Raw genomic sequence first — 22,617 nt, forward strand, 5'->3', positions numbered from 1 at the left:
GCTACAAAATAAAGTTTTACCAGTTTAAATGGTGTAATTATATCAGTATAACTCCTTTGTGAACATTCTTATTCCAGTATGAGTGGCTTTTTTTCAATTTAGTTTAAACCCCTTCCCCAATCAATGTAAGCTGAGCCAAAAAAAAAAAACCCAACACCCTCTTTTATACTAGAATTTAGTTCTTCTTCCGTTTGTCCGGTTTTTGCAATCTTATGCTTTATGCAAATTTGTTTATTTGAAGTTGATCAACATACAGTTTTAATGAATATATTTCAGCTACTTATTAGGCCTGTATAACAGTTGCTTATTCAGTGCTCAAAAATCCTTAATCAAACTCTTTGACTGGCCAACTTGTATTGTTTCTGTTCCATGACTGGATGACCTAACCTTCTTTTACCCATAAACTGAATTTCATTTTCTCAGAACAAATTTCTCTTGGTTAAAATAATATTGCCTACCGACCCAAAATATGCTGTGGGAATAATTGTACAAATAAAATGTTAGTCATAAAAGACCACTCACAAACAGCAAATAAAGAAGGAAGAATAGGCTGAACTGAAATCTAGTTTCTCATGAACAATTGACGGACATGATTTTACATTATTCATCCAGCTCTGATTGCAGTACTGCAGGAAAGTAGCTTTGAAGTTATAAAGGTCTGGATCACTATGGTAAGGTCTGTAGTAGATGGAAATGGTCACAGCTTCTGCCAGAAATACATAAAAAGGGCATTATGTGCTACAGCTGCAACCTGATAATCCAGAAATGGGTCCAATATGATCCTGAGAATAAAGATTGAAATGGCAAATGTTATACATACATCCCCACTCCCATAAGAGGCAAACTCAGAACCCTGGCTTATTTATCTAGACCAGTGTTTCCCAAACTTGGGATGCTGCTTGTGTAGGGAAAGCCCCTGTCTTGCCAATCGCGGCTCCCACTGGTGCGGTTCACTGCTCCAGGCCAATGGGAGCTGCTGGAAACAGTGGCCAGTATGTCCCTCAGCCCGCGCCGCTTCCAGCAACTCCTATTGGCCAGGAGCAGCGAATCATGGCCAGTGGGAGCCGCAATCGGCTGAACCTGTGGACGTGGCAGGTAAACAAACTGGCCCAGCCCGCCAGGGGCTTTCCCTACACAAGCAGCGTCCCAAGTTTGGGAAACACTGATCTAGATGCATCCCCTGTACCACTTCTCTCCTGGCCACATTATTACAGTCAGTACAATTGTCATCTACTGAAAAAGCACAGCAAGTGTAGTATGCAGGTTCAACAAAAAGGATATATAAATCTGAGCATCATTTGTGTATTTGGACATTGCAACCTATATATACATAGAGAACAAATGGTGGATAAAATGGAACTCGGAGAAACCCTACAAGGAGTTACTTACCCATTCCCATCTTTGGGTACATCTCAGTCAGGAAGTAACAAACCTGCTGACAGATGCCTCTATCCAGGACTCTGCTTATACATCTTACATAATTATTACTGCAAAGAGACTATTTCCTGCAAAGCAACTTGCAGCCACATATTACATCATCTACATGCTAAATTTATGGCTGAAAACAGGGTGGTGGGCAGGGCCACCCAGAGGATTCAGGGGGCCTGGGGCAAAGGAGGGGAGCTGCAGTTCTTGTACTCATCCAGCAGCGGTCTGGGTCTTCGGCGACATTTCGGCGGCGGGGGACCCTTCAGTAACTCCGCGTCTTCAGCAGCACTGAAGGGCCCCCGCCACCGAAATGCTGCCGAAGACCCGGACCATCGCCAGGCGAGGGCTTGCGGGGCATTTCAGCGGCTGGGGGCCCTTCAGTCACTCTGTGTCTTCAGCAGCACTGAAGGGCCCCCTGCCGCCAAAATGCTGCCAAAGACCCGGACCGCCGCCGGGCCAGGGCTCGCGGGGCCCGGGGCAAATTGCCCCACTTCCCCCACCACACCTTGGGTGGCCCTGGTGGTGGGATTCAAGGTCACCCATGAGATCAAGATGTAACCAGCTATTCCAACACTACCTTATTATGGTAAGTTAGGGACAGAGTGATAATTTGCACTGAGTGATCATTAGAACAGAGGGTTACCACTGGTTGCTTAAGGGTCACTGGCAAGCTGCCTTTACAAAATTCTCTTACAAAGATTTAACAATTTGTCATATTATTGTCCACACCCATATTCAATGGTCCAAACTGATTTTACCAAAGAGGTGTAGGTGTTGTTCGATAAGCTTTGTAAATCAATCTCAGAGCCACAATAATGGTCCAATTAAAACCCCAGAAGTTACGATATTTTGAAAAACAGGTTTTCAGACAGAATCACCATATGCACCTCTTCAGGCTCTTGATTCCTGGAGATTAGCTCTTTAGAAACAATGAAATAACTTTTTTGCAGTCAAATTCCAACTTTCTACTTTAACAGTCAACATAAAATTGGGGTACTATGAGTGACCTAATTAATGCTTTAAGCATCCCTGATAATAGTGGAAAATATGAGTGGAGATATTGGTATCAAATAATGGATGCTTTATCTTCTATAAAATATGTAAAGAGCATATCTCACAAGACCACACTGCCCTGAAATCTCTCATTTTTAGCCCCCGTCTCAGTAAAATTTCCTCTTCCCACCCAAATATATACAGTATTAATTGTAAATGAAAGTAATTAGAGGTCACACTTGCTAAAAATGTAACCTTTTGTTCTATAAGACCAGATTTTTTTAAAGTCAGTTCTAGATAATATGTTGTGAATTAGAGACTAGAATGTGAACTCTTCAACTGATGAATGGAATTTCAGTGTAGTATAAATGAAACTGCCAAAATGAAAATTGCAGTTGAAGGAAGTGAGCCAGCAATTGAGCTATAATCAATACCCAGGTTAAGTAAACAATTGCAGTCTCCCACAGTTAGAACAAAATCCACCTAGTCTGACAGAAGTAAAATTTCTTGAGAGAGAAATTCTGAATATACCTCATGGACTCCTCTGAGGCCATTTGCAACAAATAACTCTCATTTTCACATCTTCTAGGAATGTCTCATGTAAGTTTATGCTGAGACAATATCCAGTCCTTCCAGACAAGTTGTGCATCTTGGAAACACTGGAAGCTATGGAACAATGTTCACATGAAGTGAAAAGTGCTAAGGTTCAGAAGTGATCTAAAGGAGCTGCTTATAAATATTACAAAATACACAACATGCCACACGTAACGCTAGCTGTAAAGGCAAATCAGCGGTGTTTGCAATGTTTCAGTATATAGTACCTTAATTAATGTATAAAGTATTAAAAATGTTTCTCGTGTAGTATATTACATGAGAAAATTACGAACTCTTACACTGTAAAAATACGACTTCAGCAAAACAGATTGTTATATGATCTAAACTAAACTAAAACATTTAAGGTATTTTTTAAATCATAGTTTTGTCTAAAAATATTTCTGGATTTCACATGGTCCACATTTTGCAGAAAGGCCTTTTCTTTTAGTAAATTCACTGTGTTAAATCAAATTTCTAAAATGTGATTGAATTCTGCTGTTTTATTATGAGATTTGCTAAAATTGTACAAATTAATACCAATACAATTTAAAGAAATGCTGCCATGTTGACATGCTAATGGGAAACTTATTAGCTTTAGGCTTGATCTTACGTTCCTTACTTGGGCAAAAGTATCATGAAGTTTCCAACTGCTTCTAGTTCTCCTCTCTGTGGATCAATATATGTGTAAAACAGAAAGTGTTTGTGGGCAGCTAGTTTTCCAGCTCTTTTCCTGTTCTAACCCAGCAAAACAGCTTCATACTATAAAAATGGCAGTTGCTCCTGACTGCATTTTTCTCCTCTCCGCTGGCAATGGAGTGCATTCCAGCCACTAATGCTTTCCAGATTATTTGAACAAATGAAATGTATTTGTGTCTAATGCAGAACCAAACTGTTCCCTGTTTCTTGTGGATCATGCTGAATGCAATTTATTTGGACCACAGTTCTACTCTGACTATTAATATTGACTCATCAGATTTCAGTGACCATAGTAATATGGATTATGTAGACACAAATAATTCTTATTTGATTCTATTTGCTATGTAGCCATGTAATAGCAAGATACAGTGTGGTCTTATGGCATTACTCTCTATTTCATTTCTGAACTGCAAGAGATCAGTACGTTAGTAAACCAGCTGACATTTTGGTAAGAATTCTCCCGAGATTGTCTAAACAGACACAAGTCATCAGGCGCAGGTATTTTTAAATACAAAATATTTTATCTGAGTAGATTAAAAATGGAACATTTTTTGTTCCACTTACTAAAGTTAAGCGAGTTTGGTGATTTTAAGTCCATTCTCAAAACCTGCACTAAGAAACAATGTAACATATACAAGATTCAAACTGCATAGTAAGTACAGTGAGTAATCAATATGTTGAGAAATTAACAACATTGTATATCTAAGGGTCTGATCCTGCAATCTGTAGGCAAAATTCCCCCTAAAAGTCTTGTATTAACAAATTTTTATTCTTAATATTACACTTCAATGCATCAGCTTTTAAAAATTTGGAATGTTTTCAGTCTAACATCAAGAACAAGTATTACCAAATCCCAGGAAAGAAAAGTTGCCAAAACTTATTATATTTAAGGGCTTTATGCTGAGACAGAACCCAGGCCTCAGTGCAGGTTTTGACAGGCCTATGAGTCTGCAGCTGTAAGAGCTCTAGGCCAGATTGGAAAGGGTGTATTCCAAGAGCTGGGTCTAATTTATTTTAAAGGTGAAAGCACTCGAACCCACCCCCAGAACAAGTACCAGCAATTCTGCTGCCAGGGGTAAGTGGAAACTGGAAAGACCACAGAGATCCAGCTGACTGGGAGCCCATGTAGCTAGGCCCAGTTTTTTTCTTGAATCCCCACCCTATGAGATTTTTGTAGGCTCTACCCCTGTGAGGATGCCATCCATGTCTCTGGGGGATGATGTAGTAGAGAAGCACCTATGAGGCCTTTCACACAATGTAATTGCTGGAGAATTGACTCCTAATGAGAAGTCCATAGACCAATCTTGGTCTATGAAGCACTTCCTTGTGGTGGACAGTCCCAAAGTACTGTCTCTCCTTGTTTGCAGCTGGGAGGGGAATGAAATGAAAAGCAAAGGTGGGTAATGTAAAAAGTATTTTTCCCAAAAGTACAAAACACTTACTGTATTACAGACAGATAAAAATACATAAATACTTTCTTTCCCTTTATTACTTTTTCTAGTAAGAAATTGCTGTAGTGGACACAGGGATGTTACACCATTGTGAATGTGGAAGGGGATCTAAGGGAACCTGAATGGTCCAAAAAAGCAGAACCTATGTTACAGTGTATGGTGTTCCACACTGTGAAATGGTTGGGAAACAGACAGGTCAGTTCCTTCCATTTTTAACTTATAATTCAGCCTTCCTTATCTGTAAAGAAGAGCCACACACTTTTCTGCTTTACTGATCTTCTGAAACCTAGCAGTACATTTCTTCCATGTCATATCACTTCAGACAGCAAATGACTATCTACCATGTTGCATTTTCTTCAGCATGTGGTCATCTTTGCTACAGTAGTTGACTTTAAGTTGGGCAGGAATCCTCTTTAAGTGGATTCAACAATCTATACTGGAGAATTATTCACTTTTTTTTAAGTTTTATATGAAACTGGAGAAATAGGCTAGAATGTTAGATCAATGTTCTGTATACAATACCTGAGGAAAACAGCCATTTATTAAACACAACAATGAACAGAGAGCAGTTGGTGTAAAGTGTTCATTTTCAAATGCAACATCTTTGAGAACAACTTCTGGTTTGCCTAAAAAGACAGTCTGATTTATATTTCCTAAAGTTTCTTATGTTTAGGGGGCCTGATTTTTGGTGGTAGGCCAACTCTGCTGGATGCAGGGCCCAAGGAGATGGGGCAAAGGTAGCTATAATACCACCTTTGTACCCTCCCCTATCTTGCAGTTGGCCGGAAGTCACTTCAGCCTGTGGTACATGTTAGAACAGCCTCAGCACTGCCTTAATTTGAGTCCAGTTGTCTATGTCCCAAGGAGCCTGTCTAGCAGCCAGCAAAGATTGTCCAGTGGTTAGAATGCTAGTTTGCGCTTTGGGAGACCCAAATTCAACTCCCACTTAGCATGAACATCTGGTATAATTGTGGGCAAATCACCCTGCCTCAGTTTCCCATCTGTAAACTGTACCCTACTTCACAGGGACCATGTGAGGATAAATACATTATAAATTGTGAGGTGGTCAGATACTTTGGAGAATGGGGCAGCAACAAACTTGGCCTTTGGTTTTCCCAGGAGTGTACCACTGCAATGGCTGTCCCTTAAACCCTCAAGTTTGATAATATCAAACATTGTTCTACTTACTGGGGTTGAATGCAAAACAACAGACAAGGAAAGCAAACATGTCAGCCATGAACCAAAATGCTTTGGGAGAAAAATGACTATTATTTAGCATATTGAAAAAGATACATGCTTTGTAGCTAATAGAAAATATTTTCTCTTTATTAATTTTATAGTACAAAAGCAGATAATATATTTGTGACTTCAACAAAGATGCTGAAGGAATAGGTCTGAAATATAGGCAGGGCCTGCACTCTTAAAACCAACTATGCCAGCTTACAATCAATCTGTCACTTTATAGGCAACCAATGTAAAGGATGGAATGTGTGCACTTTATACTCACAGTTGATCAAATCCGAGTAAGAAAATGTGTGGTTGCATCCTGAACAAGCTGAAAATGAGGAACTGAGAGCAATGTGAAGACAGAATTATAATAACCAAGCTTTGTGGTCATAAAGTGACTTTCTGACGTTGTCAGAAGATAAGAGCAAATTGTACAACTGGAAAAGAGACTTTCATACGATATTCAGCATGTGGGAGCTTGTCTTGAAAAGGCTTAATGTGACAGTGAGATTCTTAATCTGATCCACTACCTCTAAGTAAACGAACAAAGAGGGATACTGGACTAGACAGACCTCTGGGCTGTCCCAGTATGGCAGTTCTTATATTCCTGATGTAAGCCCCAGAGCTAGAAAAGTTAAAATCTCTGCTCCTTCTATACTGTTGAAACAGTGCTCATAAATGGACTCTAGAATAATCTCCTAATCTTTGCAATTGGTGACAAGTTTATATAATATATAACATAATTTTAATAAATTAAAAATAAAAAATGATTTAGAATTTGTTCATAAAAGCTGGTTTAATTTTTCAGTTTTCCTGAAATTAAACATGCAGTTTTTATGGCTGCCTGTAAAGAAATGTAGTAAGAGTTTCAATTGTACTCCTCAAAGGAGTGGTTTCATCAGCGTTATCAACTGAGGGGGTGAATGTATCATCTTCAAAAGAATTATTCCACATCATTGGCATCTCTTGGCAGGCTGACATGTTTTCACTTGACATTGCTATAACCCCTGGGAAAGTAAACAAGACCTGCCTTGGCATGAATAATTAATCACCGGGACTTCACATTGACTAAGAATGTTTCCCCCTTTTTTGGGGGGGAGGGGAATCAAATCCCTGCAGTCAATTCTACTATTTCTTGTCTATCACTTTGATCATTCTTCCATTTAGGGAGTGCACAGGGAGGGACTTTCAGCAAAGAGTTAACTCCTGCATGGCTGATCTATAAATTAATCCTCATTATTTTTCACTGGGTTCTGGGGCAGCTCAGTGGAAAGATGCTGACTCATTGAGGCCCTTCTGAGAATACTGGACTGTCTGGAGTTGGAGCAATGTCTGGTAAATGGACTCCTTCTCAGAAACCCAGCTATGATGCAGAATTTTTCTGATTTGTCAAATGTGCAAAAATATCTGTTAATGGCAGGGTAGACCCATTGTTTTATTACCAGTGACCACAGGGACTGCATGATACACAGCTGGCAAATGTAGATAAAACACTGTTAGGATACAGCAAGGGTGGCCAAACTTACTGACCCTTCCAGTTGCATACAACAGTCTTTAGAAGCTCAAGAGCTGGGGCACACCTGCTGGAGCTCGGGGCTTCAGCCCCATGGGAGGTGCCTGCCGAGGCTTGGGGCTTCAGCCCTGCTCCTGCTGAAACCCCAAGCCCCCACAGGGGTGCCCAATGGGGCTGAAGCCTCCAAGACCCCCCTCCCCACTAGGAAGAAGCTCCTACTCCTCCACCCTGCTGCAAGGCAGAGGTCCTGAGCTCTTCCCTCCTCCCCCAAGTCTGGTAGGTGGAGAATGGGTTGGGGGTATAGGAGTCTCTGAGAGCTGCACTTTAACTGTAAAAGAGCCTCATGTGGCTCACGAGCCAGGGTTTGATCTATGGACTTCCTTATTCCAGAGACCTTGGATCTCCTTATTCAGTCATACATTAAAGAGAGGACATTTAAATCAATGACCAACGTGGTGACACCCAATCAGTCTGGCTGATTTCAAGTGTTCCCTACCTGTCTAACTTCTGCAAGTCTTCCAGTGTGAAAAATCTGTATTTTCCATGTAACTAGCTAACATCCCTGTAAACCCTAATGAGTTTATGAATTCTAAATTTCAGCATTTTAGACCAACTTGTATTTTAATTATTTTAGCTCATTCTTTTTTAATTTGGCCATTTTGAAAGTATCGCATATTTTCTACCACTGGCAGATTTTCTAATGCTTTTTGTTTTGTGTCAACAGGAGATATTTGACTCTTTACTGTTTCTTCTAATATTTACTTTGTCTTGTCTGCTAAAAAAAACAAGCTATTTTTAAAAATAATTTACTCGGTAAAAGGCAGCTCTGAGTTTTTCCTTTATTCTTATGTATAGCATCTCATATTCTAAGGGTTCTTTAGTGACCACTTCCTCTAAGAAGCTCAAAGAATTTCTGGTATTTTATTAATCTGTCAGAGCAGAGGTTGCTTCTGAATTTATCTTAGTATTTCTGCCTGAAACAGCTGTGCAGTCTGTGTTTCAAATTGCCAGCGTTAAATCAACATTGTTTTCCTAGTCACTCTTCATGAATTTGTCATATAGATAAGCCCACTACCTGCACTAGCAATCTTCCATTATCCACAGTTCTTGCTGTTTTTCCACATTCTTTCATCAACACCCACCGAGGTTCTTTACCCCCAGATATGTTCTGTCTCTTTTCTTGTCGCTTTTTCACTCAGTTACCTAGGGAGACATCATCAAATAGCTAATCATTCTAAAAATGGAGCCTGTCACATGACTTATTTTGCTTGTGAAACAAGTACTTGGGAGCATAAATAAATAAAAAAATATAACACAGACTAGGAAAAAACCCTAGACAATTTAAAAATAAAACAAGAGGGACACAGACCCAGTTTTAACTGGCTGTAGCTGTGTGAGGTACACACTTTAAAAGAATGATTTTTTCCCTTCTTCAAATAGACAGGAGATGCTGGTTCCCTATGGCTGTTGCTGCCCCAGGCATTTTGCTCTGTTGCAGCTGTGCTCCCCTGAAGTAAATGACACTTCCCGGAGACCACATCTTTAGTTACTGGTACAAGAATCGTTGTAATGTGCAAGGAAATATTTTAAGAATAATTTCAAATGACTATTAAAACACAACAACTGCATAATAAAATCACAACTGCACCATGCAGAAATAGTTCCTGAAGACACAGGATCCTAAATTGCTATTCCCTTCAAGGGGATGCTGCTACAATACAGAAAAAATCGCAGTACAGCAAAGAAAAGGGGCAAAAAAGAGACACAGTGGTATGGCCTATACCTTGTCTCTCCCCCACCCACCACAATTCCCATTTATCTATCTATTTTGGGCCACTATCTCTCAGCACTAAGCTTCCACAATTCAACACAATATGTTGTCTCGTATCACGTAGGATGGTAATTCCTGGCAGAGACAACATGTGTTATCATGAAATCTGCTGTCTGGACAGCAGGGAAAATACATTCCAAAACCAATCTGGGTCTTCAAGGACAGCTTTTTTTCTTGATAAAATATAGCAGGGGCTGGAGAGGGGCAAGATACCGTGCTCTAAGACTCCATTCATCTTTTTTGGAAAAATGTATCCATTAAACAGTAATTAAATAAGAAAAGAAAGGTCTTTCACAAAAATTGACTTTTATAATAAAGCCAAAGGAATTTCATTATATAATTAAAATCAATATGATAAAGGACACAGATAAAGTAATTGCAATAAAGAAATCTGGGCAGAAATTCCCCATCTCTATTCCAGTATGTACCACTGCATTAACACTGACAGAATTAACCAAATGTAGGTAGCATATCCTAATCAAACATATATCTTGGCTACTCAGGGCCTGATCTGTAACATGCTAAACGGCTTCTGCTAAGTCCTCAGAGCCCTCAATCAAATTAACTTCAACAGGAGTTGAGGACATATAATTAGCAGAATCTGATTTTTTTTATAGGGTGGGGATTGCAGGGATACTTTTTTGGGGGTATAGATTGTCAGATACCTTTAAACACAGGAAGCATTTAATGTCAAATTTGCATTTCAGTTTTTGTTTTAGAAACTTAGGTTGAAATCCTGGCCCCACTGAAGTCAATGGGAGTTTTGCCTGTAACGTCAACAAAAAGGCGTAGCTATTTTAAACACTGGGATCCTGGGATATCTTTCAAGCAGATTCTATGCCCTCAAAAAGGTGGGAATTCAGGCCCTTCCCAATAAGCACCTTTCTTTAACACTTCCCCATCACCAGTGAAACTTCCTAATGTACAATAGACCATCTACGGGAATTCTTCTCCCCATGTTTTTGTGATAGCTGGCCCTTTACATTCTGTCAGACAAACATTTGCAGCTTTAAAATGGACCTTTGGCAGCTGGCTGATACTTGATGCATCTCACTCCGTCTGCCAAGTATTCCCATTATGTTTCTCCTTTTTCTTGAAAATGTGATACATCCACATACAGATCAAGTTCCTGCCTTCAAATTTGTCTTGTTGCTAGATTTCATTGCAATTTTCAAATACTCAAAAATCAAGACATTCCCAGTTTATAGTTTTTCCTAGAACAATAATTCAGCCTCGTCTATACTACTTACAGAACTGAACAAATAATTCATAATGTATAATTTTACATTCGTTTATTTGTTGTTGAGTTGATTCAGAAATAATCATGATTATATCAAAGGTATTTGCTGACTCTTTTTGTAACTAGGTCTTGGTTTGTAGCTAGTTTGAGAACAGTTCACCAGAGTATTTGAATTTTGAAATGTATACTGCTTTGCTTAAACACACATCATATGCCATGTTTTCATTCCCTGACTAGATGAGATTCGGGTATCAAGTAGGAATAATCATATATTCAAAAAGGGCACTTTACTTGCATTTTGTTTCTGCTAAGTCATTTCACCAGTTTACAGGGAATTTTGCCTGAGTAAGAACTACAAGATCAGGCTCTAAATACTCTTGCAGTCTAATAGTTCTAATATACATATGTAGAACATTCATACTTCAAAAGAACCTAATTAGTTTTCCTAAAACTTGGCTGGATTAATAATTCTCAGTGAAATTCATGAAATGGGCAAGGTTTGAATCTACTCACTTCAACCACTCTTTTGAGTTATTTGAAAGAAAAAATTCTGACCAGAACACATAGGAAAAGTATATTGTTTTCACTCTTCAGTAACTCAAATGTATCAATTAATTTCATTCTAACTTCCCCCAAAATAAAACCCTTTGTACTTGAAACAAAGTATGGACAACTCAGTCTAAAGGAATTTGCTTGAGAAATGTATGAGCAACTGAGAAAGGGATTGTAGACTGCTATTCACTTTGTCCATACTAGTGACACAAACAACTGCATTAATATTGATACCTATACCTCGCTCCTCCTGATGATTCATGGCAGTCTGGAAAATACCATGGTTTTAAAGGTTAAATCCTTTTGTGGAGATGTTGAAATTCTAGATGTTTGTGAAATAATCTGAATGATGCCTTCTATATTTAACTGGATAGACTGAAGTGCTTTTCACATGCAGTACTGCACCCAGCTGAAAAACAAGTGCTAATGTGACTATCTATACAGGACCAAATTTTATCTGGGTGTTACCATGGCAATTCCAATTGTTGGAAAAATTTCCCTTTTGTGTTTCATTCTGACATTACATTGTGAAGTGATGGTTATGAAGAAATACACAATCCAAAAGAGGAAGAAGCAAGTCACACTTTACATTAAATCTGATTTTTATGAAATGCTGCATGTGCAAACAGGTTCTTGTGTACGCCTGTTCTTTGTTGCCTTTGTGCACATTTTTATTTTTCAGCTTGTTGTCATATTCTGGAGTGTTTCTCCCATTTTTTTTAAAAATAGCTATAGTCAAAATAATAAACAGCTCAGATGATAAAATCCATTTCCTAATAAAGGGATTCATTTCCAATATACTATACTGTAATGCTAACATGGACATCAATATTAATTACTTCAATAAAACTACATATATGAGGGGCAATACATTGTAGTTAAAATACAAATTTGCCAGCGTTATATTTATTTACATATACCGTATAATCCACCATACAGTCACCATATTTCATAACACTAAGTTATACAGTCATTCCATTTCTAGTTATAGTTATCTTTCTAGTCTACCATCATATCAGAAAATTTAAAGAGATCTGAGATATTCCTTGCTAAATCTTTAATACACAATATAAAATGTGGACTTTATATGTCCAACAGAGAAAAATGGAAAGGGTAGAGCTAAGGTTTATGTAGTATTGTGAATCAGATGGGGTGAATGATGGAGAATTTTAGTGTGTAGGGCTTAAGGACAGGCACATTGGTCATCTGCTGAAAAATCACACACATGCATTGTGGGGAAGAGAAATCACAATCTTCTTCAAAATTATTAACAACCACCACCAAAATCATGCACTTACAGAGCACTTTTCATCCAAGGACCTCTAGATGCTTGACACTGGTAGGGAAGCATTATTATTCACATTTTAAAGATGGGGAAACTGAGGCACCGATCAGTTATGTGACTTGCCCAAAGTCAAAGAGCAGCACAGTGGAAGAATCTGGAATGGAAACCAGGTTCTTTTACTTCCAGTCTGGTGCCCTATCCAGTAAAATGTTGCCTCCTATGGTCAGAAAACTATAGACCTGTCAAATTTGATCTAAAAGAAAATCTTAATTAGCCAGGCCAGTTATTAAAAGATAAGATAATTACAAGCTGATAAACATCTGAGTACATCTGACATGCAGTACTGGGTGGTAGTGCACATAAAAAGCTGTATGAAATATTCACAACAAACCTTGAACCCACTGAATTTGAGCTGTAGACTTTGTGGGAGGACATTTGCATGGTGTAGATATTCATTAAAGCCATCATTTTACACTATGAGGCTCCATCCCTAGGACAGTTAACAAAGACACCAGAAGGCTGCCACTACATTCAGGCATTATTAGCAAGGGGAAAGGCCTATTATACTCCCTTAAAGAGATCAGTGGGAGCTCTGTAGTTTACTGGTGAGTGGTCATGAAGTGTAGGTAGATGTTTCTGCTGGGGGAGAGGGGGGAGTGGGATGTGTTGATGGAGGTTTAAGACTGCAGGGCACAGTTCACTGCCACCCCCTCACAAATGGAACTGCAGGATTCAGTTTGCCAACAACATGATTAGAGCCAAGTAAATGATTAATATTGAAAAAAATGTACTTCAGGACTTTACTTTTTTCTGTTTCCAAACTGTCCAGGAACAGCCTACAATTTCTATGGATTTATTCATTTTTTGAAATTATTCAAAAGTTCATTCTTTATTTAGGTACTCAGATTTATATACAGCATACACAACACCAGGGATCTAGGTCCAGCAAAACTACAACCAAACTAATAGAAGAAAAAAAAAAGAGGAATACTGTACATGTAGCAGTCTCCATAAAACCAGGAGAGGGGAAATAGCATCAATTCAGCCCAAAGTCACAGAGCAACACAGTGGAAGAATCTGGAAAGGAAGCTGGGTTGGCAACCTGATAAACACCTGGGGAAGTAAGCAAAGGTCCTGTTTTCACATGAGCAATTAATCACTGAGCGTTCACACTGAGCACAAGTACTTCCCCTTTTTCGGAAGACCATAGCCAGATAGTTAGTGTAAGGCTGTTTTGCCCACTAGACTGTTCATGTGCATTCTTTCACGTAGGGATTGTGGATCATTTCCAGCATAGGACTAACTCTTGCAGTGCTGCTCTATAAATAAATCCACTTTGTTTCTTTACTGGCCACTACAGAAAGTTGCTGACTCAGTGAGGCCCTTCCTGGAAATGCTGGGTTCTCCAAAGCCTGGTAAAATACAGCAGCCTTCACAAATTCAAGAAAGGGATGAAAAAAGCCTCTCTCTAATCAGAGATCAGTCCTTGATGCATAAATCTCAACCCTCAATTTATGCTTTTCCTTCTCAATAGCTTGGGAGATAAGCTTTGCAATGTGCTCTGATGGTCAATGAATATGGGCCATATACAACGAAGGGAGACAGGCTTCAATTTGCTGGCATAATTCACTATAATTTCCTAGTGAACTACCTGCTGTGGCTAATGCTTAGAATATTTGTTATTCATAATCCTCTTTATGCTGTTCAACTGGTCTCTTCAGTGCTGTTTCTGCTTCCTGATTGGATGAGGGATCTGATGATTTCCATGTGACCAACAAGATTTAGTGTATAATATTAAAAAAACAAATCTTATCAAGATGTGCACATCCTAAAATAGAGTGACCATATAATCTTATAATAATTGTAACCTTTATTCTTCTTTAACACAAACTCCTTCTATTGCTTGTTACTTTCACCTGTTATTTCACACCCAAAATTAGATTGCAAACTCTTCTGGGCAGAGGCCTTGTATCTTTGCTCTGTAAAGTGCATAGCAAATTATTGGGTACTAGATAAACCATAATAACTGAGGGCCTGCATTTCAGGACGCAATAACTGGCCTATTGGTTTCCTAAGGCTACTGTTCCTCCAGCGGAAAATGATAAGAGACTAATAGAAACCAATGGGGTCTGATTAAATATTTCTAATGGTGTCTACAAGAATTTTCACTTTCTCTTGAAATATCGTAGACTAAGGGTCATACTAGATAGTGCTTTTAATAAGAAAACATTAGGTATAGCTACACTGCATGCTGAAAAGGCATGTGATTGTGTTTTGTGAAGTTCCTGTGGAAGGTATTTGAAAAGATCTATCAAATTCAATCCAATCTATTTTAGGTCTTTCTAAGGCACCGATCATCATGATACCCATGTATTAAGAAGATGATGAGGGCTAAGAGTTAACAAAAGGTTGTTTAGGGCTAGGAATAGCTGATCATTTTGGCAATTTCACAGAAATTTTACATCTGAGCTGAATTTGAATCTCATGGGTTCAAATCTTGCCAGTCTTGTGATTGACCAAGTCTTGGGATCAACATATTAAGGCTGTTCACTGTTGGCTGCTTTCATAGATATTTGACCTTTTCCTTTTGTTATTACTTTGTCCCAGGGTCATGTCCATCGTTGGACCGGCATCACAATATGATGATGTTTACCACATGTTGTGGCTAAGTCCTGATCTCAAATCTATTCAGGCCATTTACCACTAATGTCACCAGCCAGATGATTCAGTTGGTGCTAGAAAACAAAGTTCTTATATTTTAAATAAATATCTATATATCTTGACCAGTAGATATACATACCTGCAGCCCTAGAATCTAAACTGAAACCATATTGGCCATTTAGGGTTAAAAATCAGCAAGGAGCTGAATGTTTTTCTAAAGTAGAGAAACCGACTGCTTCAGAATCACTTAGAAAAGAAATGCTCACTAACAATGTATTTTCATTTGTTCTGCAGAGCACCTCGAACACTTTCAGGCACTATAAAGTAATAAGAAGAAAATACTTACCAGCTGCAGTCATCTTACATTGAGAAATGTAAGCGAAGGTTGAGATATATTTTATATTGGCCTGTGATGAAGTTTCTCACACTGGAGGTGGCTACAGCTCTTTGGGATACATGTGAATGTAGACTAATGAAATCCCTGAGATACCATAGCAAAGACCAGGACATTATATGACTATGATAAGGAAACCTGCTAACTATTACTTGATTGCCTCTTTACATTCCTAGAGACTTCAAAACTAACATACAAATGGCCAGATTCTAGCCAGTTCCTTGTGCATACACATGGGAGGAGAAGGGTTCAAAGATGGAGGGCTTAATAACTGTTATACACGACTTCAGCTTTACTTTATTTCTCCCAAAGTCCACAGTTTGTTAAGTGTCATTTTGGTGTCACTATTAACTATTTTACTTTTTCTGCTACTATGACAAGAGATCTGATGTTACAATGATGTATAACATTAGAAGTTATTACTTTAAATTGTTTTAGTTTATGAAATTCAATAAAGCACATTTCTTTTTTTTATTGTAAAACTGCATTTTCCCCAGCCTCCATCTTCCTGTTAAGCAACTCGTTTGAGCATTGTCCACTAGATGACACTGTTGTATAAAGGCATGTTCAGGATAATGGCTTGAACAATTTACCTTGGAAACATGTATGTATATAATTAGATATTGGCAATATCTTTTCTTTTAAAATAAAGTAAGTTTAACATATCCAACTGGTTACATATGATAAGCTGGGCTTAATTGGGTAGAGTGATGCTACCAGTTTAAAATATGGCAAAAGTTATATTTATGTCTGCTCTCATAGTTTTCATTTTTTAGTTCTTACAATGAATTGATATGATTACAAATTTTAAATTGATGTTCTTTCAAATTGGAATCACATAAACGATTGTGTTGTCACTGTGGTTTTACGGCCATCGTTTGTACTGTGCTAGCTTTGGCAGCAATATCTCCTGCTTAATCTCCCCCTGTCTCTCCCTTATCCTAGTGATTCTGATTTTAGATCTACACATTCTTAGCATCAAAAACTGAAGTAATCTATTTAAAGGGCCAGCAACAGCCTCTGCACAGGACTATAGCTCTGCGATGACACTGCAGTCTTTCAAATAGTCAGTGATCCCTGATTAATGCACCGGTGCTGAAAGCCACAATTGAGAAACAACTGATTTATGTTATTTTATTACACATATTTCCCCTACCTCAGATTCTAATGGAAAAGTCAAAATGTACAGATATCCGATTAAATTCAGCACTGGCCTAAATGGGCACAACTCACATTGCTTTCCATATGCATTTAATTCATGCCTGAATTCAGTTCATCATAGGAATTTGTGACAGAGCATAGAGAATTTTGTCTCTATAAGCCAATTAAAGGATTATATTTACCCCTTTGCATTGTTTTTACATTTGTGACAGATTAATATGGAAGATATTCCTCATTTAAGCCTTGAGTCTGCAAATTTCCAATTTTACTTTTGTGAGTATTTCCATTGGTCCATTGCTGCAGATATCTTAAACTTGAACCATTCATAATTAAACTTCCCAGTTATGATTTTCCCACCTCAGAATTGGCCCTGAGTACTAAATCTTGCCATGATCTTTCAAATACAGATTTAAGTTCCTAGAACAAGACGTTTTTGCAACAGTATATGGCAAAACAGTGCCAGGAGAATTTTCAAAACATGATTTACAGCTACCCAATACCTCAAATGCCACTTTTCTAAATTATCTCACATTTGTGCAACATTTTCTGTGCTGTTCACATGCAAAATATGATATTGAAATTACCCTTCTTGAGGATATAGCAGGATAAAATCACAGTCTTAATTATGGAGAGTAGGCATATTCTGCAAAACATAGCTCATCATTGAGCAAAGTTGGTTGAAATTCTTTTGAGAATTCAAAATTTTGGCAAAAATTTCAAAAAGATCTACTATTGAGTGTTAATCCCTTGAAATAAGAAATTCCCTGTCACCTAAATCATTAAAATACAAATTAACCTATGGAGACAGATAATTTACATGGAATATTTGTGTGAATGTAATAGCTTCTTCATGTATGCTATCACCTGATGTAACTTTGAGAACACTATGTTTGAGAGAGCAGATATGGATAGAATGAAAAAGTAGAGATAATCACAATGGAAATAACTCATACAGAATGTGAGAGAACGTTGCAGAATCTTGCTGCATGAATTGAAAGATGTGTCACACTGTTTTCTTTAGCTGAGACATGCTTTAGCTAATCAGCTAGTTGAGAGGTGTGCTTTATGTCAGAAAATGCTCCAACCCTAAATGGAAATTTTCTGAATACATATGTCAGGTTACAGTAGTATTTTCTGAGTTTTATGTCATTAGAGATCATTGCAACAATGGTGAATATGATATGAGAAATAGTGACAAATGGGACATACATGACAGTCAGGCCAGATGGGATCAGATTCTTTGATCTGAAACGGGATTGGTGTTCAACCTCTGATTAAGACTTCTGCATCCACAAAAGACAAGAGCAGAGATTTCTTGTAGAGTTTGACCTGCTGTTCTGTAAGTGATAACGGAGAGTCCAGTACAGAGTGTCTTGGCAATTCCTTTTAATAAATGAAGCTGAATTGATACAGCGGCTTGTGTAGTTTCCTCTGATCTGTACCAATTCTCTGCTGTGTTCATTCATGTGTACTTCTGTGAATTGTTAATGCACCTGGCCAATGAGTTTTCTGGAACTTCAAAGCCAAACCTTCATTTTGCCTTGTATAAATCATAACCAGAAGCTGGGTACTGAAGAAAACAAGCTGGAAAAGATTACTTACTTTAGATATAAGGATAACCTGAGAAAATGCTTTCCTAAAAAGCATACCAAAGCCTTTCTTTTCTTCATATGTTTTTCATAGCTTTTTGGCTCTGTCACCCATATCAATCAAAACAGGACACTTATGTGGTAAAATGATTGGCACTATATAAATAAGTAGGGTAGCTGAGATTAAATCCATCTATAACTGTTGGACTTCATTGATGTATAGCTAAGGGACAAGAAAGAGATAACCTTAAGAGTGAATACTACCTGCTACTCCATGGATTAGCTAGGAAAGTAGTTGAAAAACAGTTTGGGTTAGTCTTCAAAAAATGATAAGCAGCCAGGTTAGCAACCATTGGCTTTTCATAAAACTGTCAACTAGCTGTCAATGACTCTATCATAAGCAAGTTTGTTGTCTCTAATGATGTAACTCACAGTGTGACTTTGTACATTGCTCTGGCAAACTAGTAAACTGGGACTTAGGGTAAAACGTTCAAGAGATTTAGGAATCTATGGGCTGGCCTGCTCTGCAAAGTTAGGGTAACCTAGTTATGTCACTCAGTGGCATGAAAAATTCACTCCCCTGAGAGATATCGGTAGGTCAACTTAAGCCCCCACATAGGCACTGCAATATCAACAGAATAACTCTTCCATCAACTAACTATCTCCTGGATTTACTACAGCAATGGAAGGGATTTTTCCATTGCTTAGTAAGCATTTACACTGTAGCATTTCTAATGTAGACAGATACTTAGGAGCCTAAACGTCATTGAAAAATCAATAAAACTAAGGGTATAAGTCACTTTTGAAAGTGGGACTTTGGCTCCCAGTCTCTTAGCTGATTTTTTTAAATGACCCCTAGTAAATATAGTGCAACCCTATTTATTCAAAATGATTCATGAATTATCCAAGAGCATTCTGATAAAATGGAAAATTATTGGGCAACTAATTCAAATTGGGAAAAGGGGACAATCTAGATTTCGATAAAAGGGATTTTCAGGTAAAAAATGGGTTTTACTGTGTTATGGCTGAAATCTAGCAAGGTATTTAAGATGGTGACTAACTTTAAGCATATGAGTAATCTCATTAAAGTCAACAGAACTACTCATGTGTTTAAAGTTGATGCCACTTTGCTAAATCACAACCTGTGGTCTCCAAACTATGGCTTTGTCCACACCGGCAAGTGAAAGACAAAACTTTTGTCATTCAGAGGTGTTAAAAAAGCACCCCCCAGAAAGACAAAAGTTTTGCCGATGACAAGCATCCGTGCAAACAGCACTTTGTCAGCAGGAGCACTTTCCTGTCAACAAAGCTAATTCTGCTCGTTGGAGTGGAAGTTTTTTGTTGGCAGGAGAGCTGTCGCCTGCCAACAAACAGCAGCTACACTGCACACCTTTTAGAGGCACAGCTATAGCAGCACAGCCGTGTCACTAAAAGCTGCATAGTGTAGACCAGTGGTTCCCAAATTTGTTCCGCCGCTTGTGCAGGGAAAGTCCCTGGCGGGCCGAGCCGGTTTGTTTACCTGCCACGTCCGCAGGTTCAGCCGATCGCAGCTCCCAGTGTCCGCGTTCGCTGCTCCAGGCCAATGGCGCCACTGGGAGCCGCAATCGGCCAAACCTGCGGACACGGCAGGTAAACAAACCGGCCCAGCCCACCAGAGGCTTTCCCTGCACAAGCAGCGGAACAAGTTTAGGAACCACTAGTGTAGACATAGCCTATCTGTACTTTTTCTCTTGTTAGCACCCATTTTTTGTCACGTGACTGACTTGCTAATGGTCAGCTTCCTAACTGTTTGGAACCAGCTCCAACTTCCCTCTGCATTGGACCTTTCCCACTAGCGTTTCATAAAGGTATTTTTTTTGCAATAAGTCCAAGGAACCTAAGAAAAAACAACCCAATTTATTTTTAGCTAATAAATTATTCCTCAGTTTTAATAATAAACAGGAAATTTTAGAGTTATTCCGTTTTGAAGATAAGAAATGATGGATTTCCTCTCACGTACACAATTTTTAGACCAGTGTAACTATTGACTTCAGTAGATTTACTCCTCACTTACATTCTCCTCTGATTTACACTGGTGTATCTGTATCAGAGAGGAAGGAACAGTGCAAAAATGTGTCTATGAATATTCCTATTAATTCAGAAATGAATTCCAATTTGGTCGTGTTTATAACCCTTTGTGTTCATTTTCTGTGAACATCCAAACACTCGAGAATTACTAGCATGAATATTTGTGAGCAGCAAATTTTAAGTTTGAGCATTGAGATATATGTTGCTAGTGAACTTCAAAGTCCTGATAGTGCAAGCTATTCCATATGGGCACATTGCTGAACCTGTGTGGAGCCCCACTGACTCCAATATGGGTCCATTAATGCTGAACAGTTGTCCTCCAATCTGAGAACAGAAACAATACAAGACTCCTGTAACTAAGCAACAGATTGTGAATTTCAACTTTCTACACCAGGGGTTTCCAAAGACTTTTATACTGTGAAACACATCTTAATACAGAGTATGTCTCCTGGACCAACCTCCCCTCCCATTTATGGTCATGCAATCACCTCTGGCAAGCACAACAGTTGCTCATGTGGAAAATATTAGGAAAATATTTGTTTTTAAACCATCTCAAAACACAAGGTAAAAATATTCAAACTGAGTTTCCTTAAGTTAAGCAACTAAATCAATTTTTAACATATAATTGAAGTAGTCCAGTTTTCAGAGGTGCTGAGCATTTTCAGCTCATAGTGATATGAGTGCAACTAACCAACAGAACATGCACATGGTGAATATGCCCAACCGTTTTCAAACAATCTGCAAACCAAAAATTATATCACTGAAGAAACTGGTGAATAATTAAAATTATTGAATAGATTTCCCAATCTGTTTGTAGACAATTTACAATCAAGGAAAAATGGTGAAATGTATTAAATGCGTTATTTGTTACAAATTATTCACTCACCTCTAGTCTCTATACTATCGGAATAAAAAAAATGCCTTGAAGGCATATAATGCTAGGGCTCTGATCTAAGTTAAAGCTAGACAATATGATAATGCAGTTGCACTGCATATTCAGTTTTGATATGTAACCTTTGAAATAAATTGGAATATTCTTTTCTCCTATTCTGGCACACACTGAAAGATCATAAACAATAATCTTGTAAAGGTCACTTGCTCAGTAAACACAACTCATGGCAAGAACTGTATAGGGCTATTAAAGGACTCTTTCTGTGAGTCTTAATTTTTTTTTAATTGCTTCAAGATCCATCAGACACACAAGCTCTGTCTCCTTACATACTGTGGACCCAACTGTGCAAACTTTATTCACTTGGGGCCCTGTTCTGTCACACTTATGCTCAACATGTATTACTTTGTTCCCCCAAAAGAACAGGAGTACTTGTGGCACCTTAGAGACTAACACATTTATTTGAGCATAAGCTTTCGTGGGCTACAAGTTCCACAAGTAGCTCTATTCATTTCAGTGGGACTACTTGCAGACTAAGGTACTACTCTACATGAATTTGAATGGCAGAACTGATCCCCAAATGAGTAAGGATTGCACAATTAGACTGATAGCATGGAAGGCTATAGAGTTGGTATCAGTAGAGTTTCAAAGCAATAAGGCTCACAGGTGCCAGAACTAGGGCTGCCGCACTCCCTGGCTTGAAGTGGTTTCCATTCCATACAGTGTTTACAGTTTGGTTCGATGGCTTTCAGCAGCACCCCCACTATACAAATTGTTCCAGCACCTCTGATAAGGTCTTCTCTTTTCATTGTCTTCAACAGGCTGTGGATCAGGCCCTAAGTGCTTACCAACATGTAAGTGCTCACCAACATAAATAAGGGTTGCTCAGCCAGGCCTAATTAAACCTGCAAAAGGTCTCAGATGGGACCTCTGCACTCAGTAAAACTCCTTAGCTAAACAGCTCAGTATTTGTCTAGTGCCAGTTACTCTTGTATTCATAGTAGATGCTAAGTTTGGCTGTGGAACCAATTTATATTGGTTTTATG

The 22,617-nt window shown here is 38.4% G+C and overlaps 1 long non-coding RNA gene across 1 annotated transcript in view; it reads left to right on the forward strand.

Moving 5' to 3' along the window:
* LOC120370761 overlaps positions 1-16,358 on the forward strand; it is a 71,619-nt gene extending 55,261 nt beyond the window's left edge. Inside the window, exons 3-4 of the long non-coding RNA XR_005583914.1 lie at positions 5,213-5,357; positions 15,766-16,358. This is a non-coding gene — a long non-coding RNA (uncharacterized LOC120370761). The remainder of the gene's footprint in view (positions 1-5,212; positions 5,358-15,765) is intronic.
* The last annotated feature ends 6,259 nt before the right edge of the window (positions 16,359-22,617 follow it).

The sequence above is a fragment of the Mauremys reevesii genome, linkage group 8, assembly GCF_016161935.1.
Source record: "Mauremys reevesii isolate NIE-2019 linkage group 8, ASM1616193v1, whole genome shotgun sequence".
In the NCBI taxonomy this organism is placed as follows: Eukaryota; Metazoa; Chordata; order Testudines; family Geoemydidae; genus Mauremys; species Mauremys reevesii.